Below are 14971 nucleotides of genomic sequence, written 5' to 3'. Positions count from 1 at the left end.
TACTCTCCTCTCCATGTTGCTGTGCAGGGATGGTGTCAGAAACAAGACGATGCAAACAGAGGCAGCCTTATTTTCCGAAGGCTCATCAGTAGGTGGCGTTCTTGCTGTGAATGCAGGGCCCATGTGTGATCTGCTGGATTGTTGGGGTTTTTAGACCAAGTTATTCCAGTCAATCAGGTCAATGATCCGTGAGGGTAGAAAAGAGTCCAGTCCTTGACATAATAAACCAAAGCAGAGCTGTTATGGCTGGGTAATTAATAGACATTCTTAATACTATTGAAACCCAGAGTGATAGGATAACGAGCGATAGAAAGTCCTCCTATGTAATAGGGAATGGAAAGGGAGCTCCAGTGTATAAAAGCTGGCAAGGTTCCCTGCAGCAGAGGTGTATGTCTGAGGTGCAGAGTCAATCTGTGCTGTCCCTAGCTTCTGTCTGCCGGAAGCTGGGATTGGGCGATAGGGGATGGATCACTTGAGGATGACCTGCTCTGTTCATTCCCCCTGGGGCCCATGGCGTTGGCCGCTGTCGGCAGACAGGATCCTGGGCTAGATGGACTCTTGGTCTGACCCAGTGTGGACGTTCTTATGTTCTTATTATCTGGTCCCTGGTCAACAAGGAGTTAATTGAACCTCACCCCACCTCCAGCCTTTTTCATAGCCCCTCAGGGAAGTGGTAGAAGAGTGGCTGCTGGACCTTACAGACTAACACATTTATTTGAGCATAAGCTTTCGTGGGCTACAGCTCACTTCATCGGATGCACGCAGTGGAAAATACAGTAGGACGATTTTAGATACACAGGTTTCAGAGTGGCAGCTGTGTTAGTCTGTATTCACAAATGTGTTAATCTCTAAGGTGCCACAAGTACTCCTGTTCTTTTTATATACACAGAGAACATGAAACAGTGGGTGTTACCATACACACTGTAACGAGAGTGATCGGGTAGGGTGAGCTATTACCAGCAGGAGAGAAAGAAAACCTTTTGTAGTGATAATCAAGGTGGGCCAATTCCAGCAGTTGACAAGAACGTGTGAGGAACATTGGGGGTTGGGGGGGAATAAACATGGGGAAATAGTTTTACTTTGTGTAATGACACATCCACTCTCAGTCTTTATTCAAGCCTAATTTAATGGTGTCCAGTTTGCAAATTAATTCCAATTCAGCAGTCTCTCATTGGAGTCTGTTTTTGAAGGTTTTTTGTTGTAATATTGCGACTTTTAGGTCTGTAATCGAGTGACCAGAAAGATTGAAGTGTTCTCCTACTGGTTTTTGAATGTTATAATTTTTGACGTCTGATTTGTGCTGGAGAGAGGTTGTTTTTCACATCCAAGACTGTTGTCCGGCTGAATCAGTCCACCAGCTCCTGTGTGACACTGGGAGGGTGAAAATAAGAGGTTGGATGGCAAGCTAGGTGGGGAGCAGGAGAAGAAGGGTAGTTGTGAATGGGGGCTTCCATGGCCCGCTTCCATGGCCCACTTCCAACGTATGGGGCTGGGTGTCCAGGGGGGGTAATATTTAGGGCCTCCTTTTTTCATAATGTACAGAAATGAATAAGAGCCTCATCCTGCCATCTTTACACAGGCTAAACTCCCATCAAAGTCAATGGGAGTTTTCGCTGTGCGAGGATCACAGAGTTGGAGCCCAGAGTGATGGTGTTCTGTAATATGAGTAGGGTGACCAGATAGCAAGTGTGAAAAATTGGGACAGGGGGTGGGGGTAATAAGTGCCTATGTAAGAAAAAGTTCCAAAAATCAGGACTGTCCCTATAAAATCGGGACATCTGGTCATCCTAAATATGAGGGATGTAAAACACGAAGGCGGCAGAAGAATTATTGAGCATGCTTGCAGGGTTTAATTAATGTGACGAAATTAAGGAAAGGAAAATGTAGACTGACCATCAAGAGAGGTTTCCAGGCAGTGAGATATGTGAGACTCTGGGGTCATCTTCTAAGGTTATTCTTTTTATCACAGGACAGGCTAAAGGCCTCCGCTAAGATCAGGGACGCATTATGCTAGGTGATGAACAGGTGCATGGTAAGAGACAGCCCCTACCCCAAAGAACTTACAATATAAAAAAAGCAGGACAGACTGTCATGTGATGAGTGGAACTGGAGGAGGCGGGTCAGGATTTGGGGTGGTGTGCTGAGTCTTATGGGACTGGGGGTCAGGAATACAAGTTGGGGCCAGGCTGTTAGCTCAGTATGTAACCCTGACCTCTGTGCAGGCTCGGTAAAGATCTCTTTCCTACTCTGCTTGTTGCTGTGTCATTTATTGCTAATGAAATACGGACAAAGGGTGGGAAGAGAAATTGAAGTACAGTGAGGCAAAGTGACTTGGTTAAGGGCACATAGCAGGCCAGTGACAGAGCCTGGAATAGAATCCAGGTCACCTAACTCCCAATCCAGTGCACTACCAGCTAGGTCACACTGCACCTTTCTCTGTCTAAGTGAGCTCCAGTGCGTTTGGCATTGAGCCCTAGACTGGATAGAGCACTGAGAAATACAGGGAACAATCAGGTCAGGATTAGCCTAGATAACAGACTGATTTTATTCTTCGATAATTTCTGTAATTAAACTAGTGGATAGTCAATCGCGTGTTGTTTCACGACTAAAGACAGGGCCTAACTGTCTTGTCCAACTAACCTTACATTTACAATCCTCATATTAGATATGATGAGTCTTCCAAGGTCGCTGTGTTTGCCCATGATATTCATAACAGCAAATAATGGCAGCAGATAAAATGCAGGTGGGAAGGAAGATGAGTATAAATAGTTAGCCTGGTAGCAAAGAAAGCCAGGCTAGGCAAAATGTGCTCTGTCATCCAGAATACTAGTCAGGAGAGAGAACCTGAATGCACGGTGTTATTACAGCAAAAGCCTTCAAGCCAGTAAGTGCACTGTAAAGCAGTAAAATGGTAATATATCAAATATATAAATATTATAATCAAATAGGGTGCTAGCTTATGTTTAGAGGGCTAAAATACCAGCCAGATTACTGAGTCAAGCACTTGCATATGTATGCTACAAAAATAACCGCATTGGAGAGGCATTGTTTTTTTTGTGCATGGGACGCAAGACTGGGAGTCCTGCTCTGTGGTGATGATGATGATGATGATAATTCCTTGCTCTTACAGAAGGTCAGTATCAATGGGGAAACTGAGGCACGGGGCGGGGAAGTGACTTGCCCAACGTCATCCAGCAGGCCAGTGGCAGAGCCAGGAATTGAACCCAGATCTCCTGATTCCCAATCCAGTGCTCTATCTACTAGGTCTTTCTGTGCCTCTGTTTCCCCTTTGTCCATCTTGTCTATTTATATAGTAAGCTCTTTAGGGCAGATAGTCTCTTACTAGGTGCATATACAGGACCTTGTACAATAGGTCCCAGATCACGGATGGGTTGACATTACTGTCATACAAACAATAAGTGTCCTCAGTCACATTATGATGCAGCGTTATCTTGCTTGTGTGGACAGGAAAACATCTTGTAACCAGATTAGTGAGTCCTGTCTCATCCCTGGTAGATATTGATGATGTGGCTCTTACACAGGTATATAAGCTGTCTCTTCAGGGAAGAATAAACCATGTTATCATTTGAGCTGGTCCCAAAATAGTAAAGATTTGTCACAGAAAAAATAATTTTAATTCCTGAGGTTTTTTGAAAAGGACCGACTTTTCATCTAGTCTATTAAAAACAAAAAGTATCTCTTTTGCTTTTGCTTTTTTTTAACCTGCCCCCCTTTCCCCTCTTTTTTCCTTTCTCCTTTTTTCTCTCTCCTCCATATAAAAAAAAAAGGGGGAGAAAACCCAAAAATGTTACTTTGGGGATTTGGCCCCCCAAAATGGAAAATGTTGAAGAAATGAAAAAGGCCATTTTTAAACCCAACAACCCCATTGGAAAAATTCCATCCAGCTCTAGTTATAATGTGTCTTGGCCACAAAGCTATTTAACCACACTTGTTTGTGCGTGTACTGTAGGTGCTGCCTTATTTCACCTGAAATAATGTGCACGGCACCGATGCCTGGGACATGCGGAGACTACACCCTGCAATGGGTGCAGTGTCCTGCCCTGTCTCCACTTGAATTCAAACCATGCTAGGCAGGGACAAAGGTCCCATCTCTGCTGTCAATCCAGACCTGTTGGGGATCTGGTGACAATAAGCTGATCCCTGACCTGACTAAAACATGGTTTGGTCTTGATCAGTGTAGATGGGACTTGGCAAGACTGCAGAATGGTGCAAGGAGGTGGCAGATCTCTGGTCCCATCTGCATTGTCCTGCATTAGTGGAGATGGGGCAGGACAGGAAAGTAGTTCTAGGGAGAGAATTTCCAGCAGGATGAAAGTGGGTCTGTCTGGGACTGGCCTCTGCCCAGAAGAATCGCTACTGTTCCTGTTCAGCATGGTGCCCCTTAACCGCCTACAAAGGCCTCTCCAAACCTTCAGGAACTGGCCAGAAGGCTGCAACCTCTCAGGATTAGACAGAATCTTAAGGGTTAAGCTGTGTATCCTTCGCCCCTTTGCTGTGCTGCTGACCAGAAGCAGCAGTTTTGCTACCTCAGCATGACCTCTCCCTGCTTTCCCAAGAAGCCCACCTCCTGGACCCCAGAAACCCCACCTCACAGTTCTGCTGGCCTGCCAGGAGAGGTCCCTCCCAAACTCAGCCGAAAGACTGACTGAGCAAAACCTGTCTGCATGACCCCTGCTGTTCTAACCTCTGTGTAGTGCAGGGGCTTCTAATTACGTGGCTCCTCTCCCCGGGCAGAGGAATAGTGTTAGCTTAGCTGTGTGAAGGTGCCTTGGCTTTTCTGCAGACCCTAGGTGATGATTTGATTGTGCAGTTTAAAGCTCCTCTTGCTTGCTCTACCTGAGGCAGACACATGCCTTTCTGAAGCGCCTCTGACAGCAACATAACACCAAGATCTTTCCATTTAGCTGCTTGCTTTGCTTCTCCCCTCTCTCTTTTCCCCTCTCTCCATCTGCAATCCTCTCCAAACAGCTGCCTTTTACCGGATTGGATTTTCACACCTCATTCTGTGCTTCTCCTGGAGCCTGTAGGCCTTGGTTTGTCTCTGAGCCTCTGCAGCGGGCGGCCGGGCTTTTCCCATTAGTGCAGCTATTGCGCCGAGAACTCTGCTTTCTTTCATCACCAGCTAGTTAGGCACCCGTGAACCCAATGAGAACCCAACGTCCTCTGGGGCTCTCTTCTCATGAAGAGGCAGGAGGGCTGTGTAGTTCAGATGGTAAACGGGGACAGCGTTCAATTCCAGATTCCCTGGGAAAGTCAGTTCTTTCCTCTGACCCCAAGTAAAGAAAGCACTTGCACCATATGCTTACGTCCCACTGATGTAAAGATAAGCCTGAGCATGAGTGATTTCTTCTACTAGGGTCTTTCTGCCTCAGTTCTCCAGCTGTACAATGGGGAGAATCATGCTCCCTTTCTCCCATCCTTTGTCTACCTCATCTACTTAGGCCAAGTCTACAAACACAAGTTGTACCACTTTAACTATACTGGTATCATTAAAGTTCTGTAAGTCTTATAGTGTGGACACAGTTAGAAAGGTGCTTCTACAGATGCAGCTTCATCCCCCCCATACATGAAGGATAATAAGCTATACTGGTATAATTGTGTCCACACCAAGGGTTGTACTGGTAAGGTAAAAAAAATCACACCCCTAACCAACATACTGGTACAAAATCTGAGTGTAGAACAGGGTTTAGATTGGTAGCATTTTGGAGCAGGGCTTGTATTTGCTCTGTGTGTGTAAAGTACCTAGCACAGTGCGGCACCAATCTCATTTGGAGGTGCTACCCTAACCTAAAATGATCCATTTGCTTTCTAGCTATCTCCAGTAGAACTTTGTGTGTAGCTAGAGTCAGATGAAACGTTGGCAAGGAAAGCCAGAGCCGCACAAAATTTACCTGGGTTGGGATGGTACTGCAAACCAGAATAGAGACCAAGCTCTTGGAAAGATTCACCAGGTATCACAAGATTGGTGCAGCAGTCTGGCCTGCTGAGGAGTGAGAGCCAGGATTACTTCTGGTGTTGCACTGTAATTGTGAAAGCTGTCGCTTCAACGCAAAGCCGGGTAGAATTGGGAAGTTCTGGTTCTCAATTTTGCTTTGAAATTGTGAACCAAGTTTCCCCCCGTTTGTTAACATTAGTAACAGCCCGGGTGACTTTGACCCATTGACTTCAACTGAACCTGTAACTTCAAATCAAAATTGGGAAGGAGCTAGTGGGTGCCAAATGAAGTGAAACCAAAGGGACCCGCCATATCTAAACCTCTGCAAAGCAACAAATCAGCTGTGTACTTCTGCATAGCTCTAGTTTTGATGTGCCTGGTTGATAATGTCATTAAGGAAACAACAGCGGCATGTGATACTCCAGGCTGGAGTCTGGCCCTGTATTCCATTCAATGGACACAGTGGATTTGTTTGTTTATAGCCTCTGCTTCCTTTTCCGTGGGGCTCTTTGATCTCCACTGCACATCAGGTATGTCATTGTATGTCAGTTGCTGCCGACTGTGGCGTTGTCATGTTTCTATAAGGTAATGGTGATTTTCAAGTGTGTTTTTTACCCTGAAAAGTCGCTGTGTAAAAGTGCCCCTTTTATATTCAGTATTTCTGCGCCCTGTGTCTATTCAGTCATATCTGCTAGCGAGAGTGATAAAAATAAGTTTGTGCTACTTTTTTGCTCCTGCTAGCCCTGCAGAGAGACAGCAGCACAGGGGGAGGGAGCTGGAGTTTTATCTGGCTCGTGCATCAACAGAAGTGCTGAATCCCAGTTGAAGGGCCAGCCATCAGTAGGTTACACTTGTGCAACTCCATGAAGATAATGGGCCAGGTTCTCAGCTGGTGTAAATCAGCGTAACTCCATGAACCCATTGTGCATGCACAGCTGTAACAGGAGACAGCATTTGGCATGCCGGATCGTTATGACTGGTGACGATTTATGACAAAGAAAGGACCCAGCATGACTCTCAGATTCCCATGGGTGTCTGCAGGGCTGGCAGGGAAAGGGAGGAAAAAGCCCTTTTTTTGGTAAATGGGATAAACTTGCTCATTTGATCTGGGGTGAGGAACACACAAACAAAGGATCGCAGGGTGCTGTCTCTATAGAGACGCTTCTCAGAGTGGTGCCATCTTTTCAAATAAGTCTCGGCAGGTAGAGTCTGAGTCATGAGGGCTCACCCAGGCTATGGATTGTGGGTGAGGCTTCGTGTTCTGTGCTGGCAGATTAGTCCAGCTGGGTACTCAGGGAGCTTTAGGGGTTTGTTTGTTTTTATGCTTTTAACTTCTTCAATGGACTGCAAAAATAAAATAAAATAATCTGGAGCCCAGTTCTGCAGAGGCAGGTTGGAGCCATTGCAGCTCACTCTGGTCTCTTTCCTATGTTCAGGGTGTTGTATACCTCACAGGATGTCGCTACAGGTGAGCCTAAAGGTGTGTTCATGTTAGGAAAATACATCAAGGTTTTACTACCTCAGTGTAGGTTCCTAGTGAAAGAAAAGCTCTAAAGGTCTGTCTTCATTGCAGAGGTATTTTGAGCTCTTACTTGGGTTTTGCTCCAGCCTCTCTCCTGTCCATGTACAAGACCCTCTAACCTGAGTTTAGTGGGGCTTTAGACCTGAGCTAACTGATGTGTCCTGGGGTATACTGTCTGAGCCTGGGTGCTGCTTTCAGTCGGGCTGGTAACGCACTCACTTTTCAGTGAAGGAGCAGGCTGAGCTGTTTGAGTGCTGATCGTCCTCCAGCGCCTTCCCCCGTGTGCCCAGAAGGACAGACATAGGATCCCAAAATTCGCTAGAACACCTCTGCTTAGTGCAGTGCAAAGACACCTGGGCGGTGCACCAGAAATCCTCGTGATGCACTCCGGGAAGCGTGGCACCAGTGAGGACATGGTCACTCGGGTCGGGCTTTGCACTGTGTGGCTGGGCTAACCGGTCGGTTCCAACCCAGGTGCCGATCACCCAGGTTAACTCTGCGGTGAAGACAGACCTGAAGGGTTTGTCTTGAGTAGAGTTGTTTTCTCATCAGGTTAATTGATTAAGGCCGACCCCGAGGGTGAAGACCAAACTTTTGTGGCCTGTAACAAACACACTAGCCTTTACAAAGGTGCTAGGTATCTCAAGTTAACTGGCAATCGGTTGGGGCCCCAAGTGTCTTAAAATGAAAGAAGGGGTTCGGAGAAGGGCATTTTATCCGCATAATCCCAAGCAATCACTTTCAAGACCTGTTTCCTCCTCTTTTCCCCCCTTTCATAATACTTAGCACTTACATCAAGCACTTTATCTTTTCAAAGCACCAAACAAATATTAACATACCTGAGAGAGGGGAGTAAGTCATTTTAATCAACTGATTGGGAAACTGAGGCACGGAAAGGCTGTCTCCTGTCCAGGACAGGAGAACCAGGATTAGAATCTGCATGTCCTGAATCTCGGCACAGTCCGCACTGCACTGGGCTGGGCTGCCTCTGTCTAAGCTTTTTCTCCGCTGGGATTTCAACCCGTGGCGCTGCACCAATGCCAGACCCTCGCACGAGCACAGTTTGCATTGGTGTAACACCATTCGCATCAGTGCAGCTATGCCTGGGGTCGTAATGTCCGTGTAGACAAGTCTGTGGGTCACGCTGATTTATTTAATAAAGAATGCAGTTTGAGATTATTACAGGGGACCTTGAACAAAAGCACAGAGGTTATCCAAACTCGGCTGAAAACAGACGTGGCCCAACACAGCAGGGTCATGGCTGCAACTAGAACTCCTCCCTTATGCCCTTCAGTTTGCATCTTTGGGGGGGAGGGAGGAAGAAGAAAAATTGTCCTCTGTTTGCCAGGATGCAAAGAAAACAAAGTATGAAATTGTCGTAATTTACTGGGCTCCTGAGTAAATTTGTATTTCATTCTGATTATGGAGTGTGCTCTCTAATTGCAGCAATAAAAGGGAATAGTCCATCTTCTCAATGCAAACGGCAGTGCTGATTGTTATTTAATTAGTTGATTCCAGTGTTCCAGGGGTGAGCTCGGAATTACAATCATGACTCCTATTATTTCAATAAGATTGCTGAATTAATTAAGAGGACAATGGGATTCTTCATTGTTGACGTCTTAAGAATGTGCAACAATAACTTTAAAATTGAAGGAATAATAAAAGGCCATTATGGATTCCCCTCCTTCCCCTGCCATAACAGAGCACTTCAGAAAGGCACAAATGTTTTGCAGTATCCCACCCCCTCCTCCCTCGTGCATTGGGCTCGCTGGGAGAGGAGCCGCTGGAGAAGCATTAAAGGTTTTGATTGAAGTTCCTGGCCCTGCTAGGGAGAACGCTGGAATAATGCTGTAGGAGAGAGGGAATAGCAATGTCCCTTTTGCAGCCGTTTGTGTGCCTGGAATGGTAACAGCATCTGTGCGGCAGCAGGAGAGCGTGTAGCTAGAAATGGAGAATGACAGAGGAAAGCAGTTCTCCAGGGTGGAGAGAGAGAAGTGTGTGGGTGTGGGTGTGTGGGTGTGGGGGGGGGTTGTTGCTTGCCAGATTGCAGCACTCTTTGCCACTCTCCCTTTCACTCTCTCTTCCTCTGTGAAGTTCCCAGGCCTCAACTAAGCACAGGGTCAATAGCTGGATTGGAGAATTCTGATAAAAAGACCACGGGGCTGCAACGGATGGTCAGTATGTTGGATCCTCAGTCAGTAGTGCATCCCGCATCTCTATGTGGTGCTAGGGAGTGCCGGGCTACTGGACTTTATCTTCACTGACTCAAGATGTCTACACATGAGTTTACCCCTCTCAAGTTAGCCTAGGTCGAGTGGGAGTGAGTCACCCTGCGAAATAACCATCAGGGTACGTCTACACTGCAAAAAGGGGGTGTTTTTAACCCGAGAGCTACCTCTGGTTCAAATAGCAATGAAGACTCAGCTGCCCAGAGTGATTGTATTAGCAGCTGATGAGTTAGACTGCAGCCTGAGGCCAGGTCTACACTACAGACCTATATCGGTATAACAACGTCGCTCAGGGGTGTTAAAAATCCACAGCCCTGAATGACATAGTTATACGGACCTGACCCCCCGGATAGACAGCATTGTGTTGGCAGGAGAGCTTCTCGGAGAGGCAGATTAACTACACGCTCTCCCATCGGCATGGTAGCATCTTTCCTAAAGCGCTACATGGCACGGCTGCACTGCTGTATGTGAAGACAAACCCTGCGTTAGCATGTCTCCTCTGACGGGCCAGTTAAGAGCAGCGCCAGACCCAGCGGGTTTTGGTGTTTGAATGGGACTTGAATAAGTGGCGGGACTTGAGGTATAGCTTGAGTTAGCTCCTCCATGAAGATAAAATGCTAAATAGGACTTAAAACAAAGGGCCTGAAAATCAAAAGCTTTTTTGAGTTTAGTGAGACTGTGAACAGGACTTTTGGGCAGTACGGGTTTGTGGTACCTTTTGTGAGAGAAGGGGGGTGTCAACACAGATGGCCTCACTCAATTCAAGTACAGGTAGTTACATTCCATCCACCTAAATTCCCCCTGGGTATGGGATTCTTCCGGAACTAATCTTTTGTGAAGAAGTATTTTCTCTTTTCACTTTTTAAAATTAGCTGCCTTTCACTTTCAGGGAACATGGGGACAGTGAATGAAGGTAGCCAATTAAAAACAGATAAAAGGTGACAGGTTTCAGAGTAACAGCTGTGTTAGTCTGTATTCGCAAAAAGAAAAAGGAGGACTTGTGGCACCTTAGAGACTAACCAATTTATTTGAGCATGAGCTTTCGTGAGCTACAGCTCACTTCATCCGGTTTCCACAGTATGCATCCGATGAAGTGAGCTGTAGCTCACGAAAGCTCATGCTCAAATAAATTGGTTAGTCTCTAAGGTGCCACAAGTCCTCCTTTTCTTTTTTTAGATAAAAGGTGATGCTTTATCACACAATGCACGATTAGCCTGGGGGACTCATTGTCCAAGTTATAATATAACTTTTGAGGGCATGATTGGACATTTATAGAGCTGATAAGAATATCCAGAGTTGTTATAGTAATGATGAAATAAACAAGAGTTATAAACCCTCATGCTTTAGGGCATAACCTAATGTCTGATTTATAGGAGTCAGGAGGAAACTTATTGTGACATGCTGCATCTTTAGGAACGATTGTTTCATTTTTTAAAAGGTTAACCATATGTTTAAGCTAACCCATGAAATCACAAAAACTTCAGACTATTATTCTGAGATGAGCCAGACAATATGAGCCCACAGAATTTTCACAGAATCAGTATATATTTGTGTGTTCCTGGCTTGCTGGGGGGGGTCTCCATCTGGAATCGGGAATCATTAGGGGGTGATTAATGCACATTCCCAAGGCTGGTTGTGCGGATAACCAGTTTTTGAGGATTCGCCCTCGGGGAAAAGAGGCTGTGACTGGTTTGAGCTATTTCAGGAGGCCCCCGAACAAAGGCTGAGTTTGGTCTGACAGAGGGGGCATCGTGAACTACAAACTGACATGCCCTGATAACCAAGAGAGGCAATCCTTTAAAGAGGGTGTTGAAAGACCATGGAACCTGTCCGGGATTCCCGTGAGGACTGATGGGGCAGGGCATGGGTAGACGTCTGATAAGCATAAATATGCATTGAAATCCTTTTATTGTCTTGCGCTTTCTTTTTTTTAATCCTAAAATAAACGTACGCTGCTTTGAAAGAACAGTGTGGTTACGACACAAGGCTGGACTAGATGTACCACTGGTCTGACCCAGTACTCCAATTCCTATGGGTATGTCTGCACTAGAAATGCTGCAGGGGCTGGAGTGTAGACACTCAGCAGAGTGACAGAACTGGATCTCTCATCGCTCTAGTACAGGGGTGGCCAACCTGAGCCGGAGAAGGAACCAGAATTTACCAATGTACATTGCCAAAGAGCCACAGTAATATGTCAGCAGCCCCCCATTAGCTCCCTCCCTCCTGCCCCCTCCCAGCGCTTCCCACCCACCGGTTTCGTGGCATGCAGGAGGCGAGGGAGGGAGGGAGGGAGAGGAGCGAGGCCACGGCAGGCTCAGGGGAGGGGGCGGGAAGGGGTGGAGTGGGGGCAAGGCCTGTGGCAGAGCCAGGGGTTGAGCAGTAAGCACTTCCCCCCCCCATCTCTCTAAGTCGACGGAAAAATTCTTCCGCCAACCTACCACTGTCTGCACAGGGACTTAGGTACATTTACTTACATCTCACAGGGTGGGCCGTTTTTCACAGCCTTGAGCAATGGAGTTAAGCCAACCTAACTTTGTAGTGTAGACCGGCCCTATGCTGTGTGGTGTTGCTGTGCGCTACTGAGGCACGGCTATTTTCCACCCCAGAGGAGGCTGCATTTCAAGTGATCTTTGTGTGTCTCTAGTTTGTCCTGTTTTGAGAATCTTTTGGACTCCAGTCCATAGAAGAACATCATTCCTCCATGTGCACGTGTCTGGGTTGGCCAGTAAGGACATCCATTCCCAAGAGAAGGCATCAGACTTTCCCCATGAACCCGCTGGACTAGAACACAGAGTCCGAGTGAAACAGTTGTTAGTAATCCCTGCATAGAGCCCTTCACAAAAAAGGGAATGTAGGGCAGTTCTAGTTAGCAAGGTGGCTGTGAATGAGACTGGCAGGAGGTATCTAGATTTCTCAGTGAAAACAATGGTTTATTGTGTTACCTTTTTCTTTTATTGAAAATGTATTCCATTTAATGACCTTCTGGGCAGCTTATTGTGATGTGGCTTTTATTGTCGCTGACTGCAAATTTGCTGGGATATTACAGCTTGGCAGTAGCAAAAATCACAAAACGGATTTGCTCATAAAACATTAGGGGAGATATCAAACTTGCAGTGCTAATCTTTCCCGGTCAAGGCGGGCCTTGTGATTTCCTAACAGCAGGCTCTGAGCAAATCGCCCTTCCCTTTGTGTCTGTGTAGTGTCAGACTCCAGGGCTCAGACAGGGGAAAGTTGGACAGGGTGTGTTTGTTATGCCCCACTTTCCATTTTAGAGGCATGATGCTAATCTCTTTCTGCGGAGGCTGCATGATCTAGTGGCTATGGCACTGGACTGGTCAGGAAGCCTAGGTTCCGGCTCTGCTGCTGATCTGCTGTGTAATCTTGGGCAAATCACTTCATCTCTGTTTCTCCACACACCCTTTGTCTATGTGGATCACAAGCTCTTTGGGGTAGACACAGTGTCTTATTGTGTGTATGTACAGCACCTAGCACAATGGGGTCCTCATCTCAATTGGGAGAGGTTCTCCCCAGAGGATTATGGGAGGTGGATAGACAAGGGCTGGTTGTAATAAATCTAAGGGCAACCTCTTTGCCAAAGTGACTCCCTTCCCCATTCATTCCTGCTCGGGGATTAATTGTGTTATTCTTAGAAGGAGGGAAGCCCCATAAAGACGCAGTGAACAGAGTATTGTGCAGTGTGGCCTGATTCTGCAAAGTGCTGAGCATTCCTGGGGAACTCGAGAGAAGTGGAGGTTTTTGGCACCTCTTGGGAACCAGCCCCTCTTTGGCAAACCACAGTGCAAACCGTGGGGAAGTTTAGAGTGGAGGAGGCGTGGTTGGGGGAGGAGGGGGATGCAAATCTTCACTGGGAAGTTGGAGCTGGGACTAGAGGGGGTTTAGGGAGGAGAGGGAGAGTGAGGTTTCGCTGTCCCATAAAGAAATCCAAGCAGCTCTTAGAGGTGAGGGTGACGAGTATAAGATACCTAAGATAAGTATATTCCAGTCACCAGGGCTTGCATTAAGAAAGCACATTCGATCTACTGCTTGTGTGGGAGATCCCCCACCCCCCTAACCCTGCACGTCGCCTCCTGTCTCGCCCTTCCCCGGGTCTCACCTTTTCAGCTGCAGCCGTTTGGAAATGGCCTCAGGATTGGCTTAGTCTCTGCGGTGTCTTGGCGAGTGTGGGTGTGGGGGACCCCTCTCCTCTGATATCGGAGCTTTCTGGTTGCAGGGAGAATGTGGTTGGTCAATGTCAGTGTTCAGATGAGCGGGGACGGGAAGGGCCTGACACGTAGATAATTCAGGGAGCTCTTGGGCAGCTGTTTATCATGATTGTAGCACCTAGAGTCCCAGACACGGATCAAGACCCTGTTGCGCTAGGTGAGACACAGAACATGCTTTTCATCTGCTAAAGCCTCCCCGCGACCAACCTCTGATCCCCATTTACCTCTCAGTTCCCGCCCCTTGCCCCATCCTTCCTCCTCTTGCACACATGCTTACCATCTCCCCCCATCTCCCCTCTGTTCCTGTCTCCCTGCCAGGCTGACCCCTGAACAAGTGTGTTCTCACCTGCTAGAGAAAACTCACCCTGGCAGCACTTCAGCCGAGCTCTTAGCCAGACGTGAGTAACGGGCAGTATTTCAGCATGGCCCGGAGCTTAATGAACAAGCTCTGTGCCAGAGCAGGGCCGGAGCAGCCCGGAGATCTGGTAGTTTGTGTGCCTCTCATGCTCCACTCCAGAGACTGCAGCCGCAGCCTAGATATCCTTTCCGTCTCCTTGATCTGCTGCAGCAGGCTTCTGAAGCTGCCCCTGCAAGGACAAGGCTGGCTACTCCTTGGAGGGTGGAACCGAGATTCGGTGGAGGTGACCGTGTGGGAAGGAGCAGGGTGGGAATTGGAGTGCGGCCCTGGAACTGTTGGGGGCGGGGCAGGGTGGGGGCTCACAGCAGCGGCAAGAGGATTGAGGGGAAGCTTTAGGGGGTGGGGAAGATGATGTTCGAGATCCGTCATCCCCACCGTGTCTATCGCTCGCTTGCCAAGTCTCCTGGACCTAAATTGGATCCAGACGACTGAGAGATGGAAAGGGAGGACGGGGGGGACTGGAAGTGATAGAGAGACAATGGATATTTATCTCTTTTTTTACTTATTATTCTTTGACTTTGACCCCTTACAAACTCCTTGTGCTGGGCAGCAAGGGGAGGGGCGGAGGGAATAGGAGGAAATTAGTTTTTTCTCCTCAGTTTCCTCTCATTCTTTAGAAGTCAG

The 14971-nt window shown here is 47.3% G+C and overlaps 1 protein-coding gene and 1 long non-coding RNA gene across 3 annotated transcripts in view; one reads left to right on the top strand and one right to left on the bottom strand.

Moving 5' to 3' along the window:
• Positions 1 to 14971, top strand: part of GRIK4 (glutamate ionotropic receptor kainate type subunit 4) — a 304635-nt gene that overhangs the window by 37440 nt on the left and 252224 nt on the right.
• LOC142069809 (uncharacterized) lies at positions 1139 to 14502 on the bottom strand. Of its 2 annotated transcripts, none has more exons than XR_012665786.1 (3): positions 14276 to 14502; positions 13821 to 14082; positions 1139 to 1371 (listed from the first exon to the last, which is right to left on the bottom strand). It is a non-coding gene; the product is annotated as an uncharacterized LOC142069809 (long non-coding RNA). The 2 variants fall into 2 exon arrangements; XR_012665787.1 differs by having other exon boundaries at positions 13821 to 14047.

Source organism: Caretta caretta, chromosome 22 (assembly GCF_965140235.1).
Source record: "Caretta caretta isolate rCarCar2 chromosome 22, rCarCar1.hap1, whole genome shotgun sequence".
Classification (NCBI taxonomy): domain Eukaryota; kingdom Metazoa; phylum Chordata; order Testudines; family Cheloniidae; genus Caretta; species Caretta caretta.
Note: the sequence above shows the minus strand (reverse complement) of the source record. Positions and strands in the feature narration are given on the sequence as shown.